Here is a 7,268-nt window from a genome sequence, read left to right as displayed (position 1 = left end):
TCCATTCCGAGAGAGAGAAAGAGAGAAAAAGAAGCAGGAAAAATTGATATCTTTAGGAAGTACAAAGGAGAAAAGGTGATCGAGATGAAAATGGGAATAATTCACGGTCGTTGTCCGAGGGGTTCAGCGATATTTCAGTGTCGCGAAGCGGGTCGTCGCACCGTGTTCGGCCCTGTGAGTAACGGTACGCGTAATCGAAAATAGCTTCGTGACGTCACGGATGCCAGTGATAAAACGTAATGACACCGGCGAGCAAAGCCTTTCGCTTGGTCGAGGAGGATCGATCCTCGGTAAAGGCCGCGCGATGCACCGTTCGATCTCTCGCGAGATCGCCAGCGATCGGCACTTACTCAGAGTCAAACACGTCGATACACACGCGGCGCGTATGTACACGCGATCGGAGAGAAAAGAAAGAGGAAGAGGAGAGGGCGAAAAAAATGGTGAAAAGAAGTAGAGGCGCAACACCTGCGCACAATTTATAAGAATGTCGAAGAAACGGCAAGCGTCAGTTTTAAAGCGCGGACAACAGTTAGTAAGACGGGTATCGGCGGCATCATTCTCACGCTGCCGCCATCATTTCTGTAATATTTTAACGTTCTATCCGTGCAAGCGATCTGGATGGGTGATAGGAGGAGAGCGAGGGGCACTTGAGGACGCGCGGAAAAATAAGCAAAGTGCTCCGCGGTAAATGGAGAACGAGAAAGTGGATGTCGGGGAGCGTTTGAAATTAATTTTCAAATCTTCAAACTTTCCCACTCTCCAATAATCCAATATTCAAATCTTGGAATTTTCTCATTTTCCAATATTTCAGTTTTCCAATTCCCAAATCTTTGAATTCTCCAATGTTCAAATGTTCCTCGAATTTCCCAATTTCCCGAACCGAGGCGCTTGTTTACTCGCCACCCCCGAATTCTCGCGATAAAAATTCGAATTTCCCGTTCGCGCCGGTTGGACACTCGATCACCCGCGAGCTCCAAAGGAAACGCAAGAGCGCCGAGACGCCGTCTGGCGCCAAGTCATTCGTCGAACGGTCCCCATCAGCATTCCAATTCCGCATTTCCGCGGAAAGCTCATTGGAAATCTTCCTCTTCTTTCGGGATACTCTGAAAAACTAGCCGGTCTAGTGGTCTCGAGGGCCAATGAAGCGGAAACGAGTGCACTCGAGGAAGATCGTACCTCGCCTTCCTTTCGATAAGTTTCGTTCGAATAGCCCAACCCTCTTCGCCAACGCGTACACCACCACTATGCACGTGTAACATATTCGAAAGGAACGTAAAGCTGTTTCATACGGATTATTAACATTCTCTCTACGTTTGCCATCGGCGAGAGTGCTGGAAATTAGAAAATCATTCGTACAGCATAGTCTTTCGTTGGATTTCTAATGTTTCCGAGAAAAGCTCAGGCGAAAGAATCCTGACGGAGTCGTCGTTTATTAATGCCACGCGCGATTATTGCAACATTCGATAAACCCCTACCATTTCTATATATCTCTACGTCTATGGAACTACCACCACCACTAATACTAATTATTCGTTTAAATTTCTGTTGGAAAATTCCGGAAAACCCAAAATTTCTCTCCGTCCGACCAAGTGAAACCTGTTTCACTGTGGCCAACTACTTAGCAGGTCAATTTCCTTGTTTCCTCCTCTACGACCCTTCTCGAGGTCTTTTAATACCTGTGGGCAGAGCAGTGGAGGGAAAATGGAACGAAACGAAATCCGATTGAATAATTCAAAGAAGAGAAGTCCCGATCCGTGAGACAGCGTAACACGAGTAAACTGGTCCTGGTTAAAAAAGGAAGAAGGGCAGGAAGGAGGAAAGGCACATTAAGCCGTAGAGAATCTGGCCAGCTTTCATACGTCGCGATATCGCGACAGTTTTTCCCTCTGTCCCTTTTATTCGCCGTTTATCCAGATAAAGTGTCGTTTGCTCGAGGAGGGCGATAACGAGGCACGTACGGCAACGTGTACGACACGAAGAGCAAGTGCAAGAGAGAGAGACAGAGAGACGAGAGAACTAGGATCGATAACGGCCGACGCTTTCGTGAACGTTGCAATTTCAGCCGCGACCGATAGCGTACTGCCACAACCCCTTCTCGCTCTTCTCTTCAACGTCGCGCACGAAGGTGTCCCTGAAAAATTAGAATTTCCTCCGACGTCCTAGAAAATTGCACTCCCGCGTTCTTGCCGAAGACCTCTCGCGTAATGGCTCGAGTGCTTGCTTAGATCTGCAGATTAAAATATATCTAATCGAGCCGGCATGCCGCGTAAATCGACCGGAAGCGATACGGACTGCTTCAATTTCTATGGATATCTGTCCACGTCTGCTTAACATTTCCTTAGTTTACAAAAATTCAGGAGACTACTTTCTTGAAGAATTTTAAAAAAGTTGCAGAGGTGCTGGGAATGGATATCTCTGGATTCCTATGGATATCTGCGTCCGCTGAAGATTTCTTATTTTTTGGAATTTTTAAAAAATTGCCGAGGTGTTGGAAATGATTTCTGATAGAAAAATGAATTTCTATGGATATCTGTCTACGTCCGCTGAAGATTTCTTATTTTTTCGAAGTAACGCAGGACGATAGAAAAATAATGGATATTACGAGATAACGTATGTATATGTACATCAGGGTACCGGGAATATGTAGAGGCGGGCATAGAAAAGAACTGCAAGGTCGAAATTTTGATATTCGGTTCTATGAATAAAATATCCCGGTTTTCTCGCAGATATTCATAAGGTACGAGTCACAATAACACCAGGAAAATATACGAGAGAGTCGTGCGGTTTTATCAGGGGATTGATCGGGTACCGGTGCCGCTTCTCCACCAACATCTAGCCGCGGGACTCGTGTAAAAACTTAAAAAGCGCCGCTGATAGGTAGGAGCTTCGGGGAGCTTTTAAGCCACGGCCAGTTGCCAGCTCAGCTGCCGGAAATGGTTTACCGTGGAACGGTCAGCGAAATCTTCCTCCGCCTTTCTACTTTCTTCTATCTCCTACCATTTTTCCTACCGAACCTGTACCGCCAATTTTTCCCAAAAAATTTCCAAATCTCGACGTTCAGTTTCTCTCTCTTCGCCTATCAGCCGTATCTCCTTCACACAGTTTAACGTTTTCATATTCCCCTCTGCTTTACACGGTTCAACGTTTCGTTTTCTCTTCGCCAATTTTCCTGAGAATCTCGTTCGGAAGATTTCCGTTTCTCTACGACGTGAGAGAGGAAAAATATTATCGAACGTCTACTAGGTTGAGAATAATTCGCGAGTGGTATTGTTTGGCGCGAGGGACACGGAGACAAAACGCGATTAATATTCCGGTGAGCGTCGCGGCGCAAAGGACAGTCGGGAAAGGATCACTCCACTTTTCAAGTCCGGTTGGAAAGAAACTGTTGGTCGCCGCTGAGAGTTCACTGTACGGAGCAGCGGGAGGTCGTGGAACGAACGCGAAGAAATCCGCCGACGCCGGCGAGCGCAGCAGGCGTCGTCGGCGCAGTTTTTTCGCTTAGAACAAGGCTACGTCGCCCAGTGGGAGCGTCGAATTTTCATGCCAGTCCCTTAACCGCTAGCGGGACCACTTCTAGTTTGCATTCTTTTCGTGGGACGACTCAGACCCTCGGTGGTCACAATTTTTAAGAAATTACGAGAGAAAAGTATAAAGGTATCCCACAATTCTGGACGACAATTTTTCACTGCATCGTGGCAAACGTGCCAACAGAGCGAACACCTTGCAGAGAAGATCGCTGCGATATTTTTGCAATTTCTACCAAACGAAGGAACAATGCAGGATACGCGAAAGACGTCTCCAACTTTGAATTACTATAGCGAGAATAGATTCTACTGCACAACAAAGAAATAAATCAACCGTGTATATACTGGCTGTTGTCTTCGGCGAATATAAGTGAATGAATGGAGGCTACGTAAAATGCAAATAGGTCAGAAAGACCGACGGAGATCAGGAGAGGTTACACCATTCGACACGTGGAATAATCAGCGTCGTTTGACTCCACTGTATGCTAATCAGCGTTGCCATTGTATCAACACCTGTTCGATATCAAATTTCGAGGTGACGACGAAATGTTTCTGCGTCCCTGTCAAAAACCGACGAGGGTGCGGCCAAACACGGTCGAAGAGGGTTGCGCCACGATAATCCGACCTCGCCTCGCCGAAAGGGTTAACTAAAACGGAGAGAGGTGATAAAAGGAGAAATTTCGCGGAATCTTTATGGTAATAAACGAGCCCCCGCCGACAGGCGGGATAATAATCGAAGACGGGAACGGAGACGGCGGCGCGTTTAATTGAAAAACAGAAAAGCGCAAGGAGAGGAGAGGCGAGAAAGAAAGAGGGAGAAGCTAATAACAAGGGAAGAGATCGGTGCTGACGGATAAAAATGAAAGAACACGCTGGCGAAACTGCATCTCGCCTTCACCCAGCTGCCTAGCCAATCAGAAACGACCTTCGTCGGTTTTGCTCTTCTGCCAGCGGCGGGAGTATCGATCTTTCTCTCTTTCGTCGAACCCGATGAAAAAGAACACCGAGAGAAGAAGAACAGAAAAATTCCTCCGGTAGTAAACCGTATAATCTCCACGTGAACATTTCTCACGTCGTCTAAAAACATCAGATCTCCTCTTCGCTAACTCCACGGCAACGAACATGCCCTACGAACCCTAAAACCATCGCCGCAGCAGTTGTCTAAAGTCAAACGGAACAAAGCACTCCGGGATCTAATCTGCCTGGAATCGCGCAGACTTCTATCCACGAGAATTAATTAGCAAGGGACACCGGTGCCGAGCGAGCGATGAAACCGAAAAGCTAAAACAGCTCTAAAACCACCGGCTAGAGCTCACCTTGTTTCCATACCAGGCACCACAGGAAAGCCACCGCGTCGCTGCAACAAGCTACCGCAGCTAGGATAGGTGGACGACGCCTGGAACGAGACAGGATGTCTTCTAGGTACGATAGCCGCTGGCTGAAAGTGTCGACGACGGCGGCGATGTCGATGGCGACGTTGATACTGATGATGATGATGGTGGTGGTGGTGGTTCTGCAGCGGTACCTGGATCCGGTGGACGGTCGTGCTGGGCACCCTCCAGCAGAGAACATACGGGACCGCGTAATCAGGTTTCACCTGCACCACCGGCAGCAGGCGGTACTCGACTCCACGTGGAGGAAAGGACACCGATCGACCGTTATCCTCGCTCGATCCGTGCGCCAGGAGGCGAGCCTCTCCGCGGAGGATGTTGTAGTCGCGACAGCCAAGGTCACGGGGTAACATGTCACGAGGACATCCCTACCGGCCACCGAACTATCGTCCCCTGCTGCGTCTCGTCATTCCGATACCTAACAACCTGTGTGTCCCTTTTACTCCAACTTGTCCTTTCGACACTCTCCACGCCACAGTGGTTATCCTTTAAGCCCTTCGGTAACTTTCAGCTTCTTCCACTCGCGGTAACTCTTCAGACGTTCAAAGGGTTTTCGATCGAGAGTTTAGGCGGATAGAAAAAAAAAGAGACACTAGATCGAGGAAGATCGCGAACTTTGCCGGTGAACGACGAGTGTCGCGTGTAGGAAGATAGGTCGAAGCATGACGGGCCGGATGAGTTACTTCGAAACCGTCGCGAGTTCAGGCTAGCTCGAGAGGGCGTCGAGATAGCCGCGACACTCCCTTCGCGGCACGACACGCCGACCTTACATCGACTTGGGCGCGAGCGGAGCCGAAGCGGCCGAGAGCGAACGAACGAACCCAACGAACGAACGGACGTGGAACGAAAGCCGGGAGAGGAAGGAACGCAGCCCCCTAGGAGGATCCGCGCCGCTCTACGCCGCGCCACGAATTTCAAACGGGGCTGCGCGCGCGCACCTACACGCGGCCAAGCCGGCTCTCTCTCTCTTTCTCTCGAGGCTGCGCGCAAAAGAAGCCACAGATTTGCGACTTGTCGTTCACGTAGAGGTTCATTATGGCCACGGGATAATTAATCGTGATTTGCTGTTGGGAAAATTACGAGTTCCACCGGAAAGGAACATTAAGGGACATTGTTGACGTAACGATACTGCATAATTATGGAGAGCCTGTGGTAAGTGAGGCTGTTCGATCGGTGAGAAAATCGTGCAGATTTTTGCGAGTGCCTCGAAAGAGCAGGTTACAGGGATAATGAAGATGCAATTTGAAAATTTTATCGACCATTGGTTCAGCCGTTGGATCTATTTTTCCGAGGAACTGTCAGCGACTACCGAATGGGAACTTTCTGGATTTTAAGCGTTAAAATTGTTAAATTACATTTTCGCCATCTTTATAAGACACAGTTCTTTGAGAGTGACCTGAACAGCGCTATTTGTCACTTTTAATTTCCTCGAGAAACATCGAACGGGAACGTTCGCAGCCGTTACTCCTACTCGAGGCGCAACGTCTCAATTTATCGAGCGGCGATTCGTCGTAAATCGTCTCGTTACGAACCAGTCACGATGGTCAGTGATTCGTGACGGTATTAGCATGCACCTGTGCACAGGTAGCAGGCGCAGACGGGAGGGGAGCAGGTGTAAACAACCCACACGACCGTTCACCCTTTTCTCCGACCCTTCGATGAAATTTCAGTCCGGGCAGCTGTGTCTCCCAACTGAGATAACACACCGATCGCCGATTGAAATTCCGTGAAAGGTGGTAGCATCTTGAGAGGTTGTTTCGACGATCGTAAAACTGATCCAGATATATCGGAGTTGACGTAAACTCTCCGATTTGAAACTCCAACCATGAGTCTGCGTGTGTATAGAAGAAAAATGGATAAGTAAATATGACACGAAACAAGGCAATTGGGTCACCATATCCCGGAGCTTTCTGTTTGACTTCCTACCCTCCGCAACAGACAACACAGACGCTAAACTCGAGCAAAGGAGAGGGGTGAGCGTCCTTAAGAGGATGCTCCTTCGGGTGGCGACCTTCAAGTGGCGAACTCAATTGATCAGGCGAGCCATCGACGAAGATCCACCCCTCTCGTTTATTACCAGCAACACAACCTCGCATAATCACCCGTTAACATCGACGACTAATTGGTAACGAGCAGAGAGAGAGAGAGATCGCGGGCTGCAGATATGCGATCGTCTCTCGATCCCACGAGGTGGGCCTTTCTCGACGAGCTTTCACGTGAAACGAGAGGGAACGCGGGCAATTTTCAATTACACCACCGCGGTAAAATCGCGTTGCTGGCAACCGCTAATTATCGGCGGCGTTCCTCTCCCGGCCGATAAATAAATTTCCCCCGCTTAGCCTCGTTAACGCGT

This window comes from Habropoda laboriosa, unplaced genomic scaffold, assembly GCF_001263275.1.
Source record: "Habropoda laboriosa isolate 0110345459 unplaced genomic scaffold, ASM126327v1 scaffold99, whole genome shotgun sequence".
In the NCBI taxonomy this organism is placed as follows: Eukaryota; Metazoa; Arthropoda; class Insecta; order Hymenoptera; family Apidae; genus Habropoda; species Habropoda laboriosa.
This window is presented reverse-complemented; position numbering follows the sequence as displayed.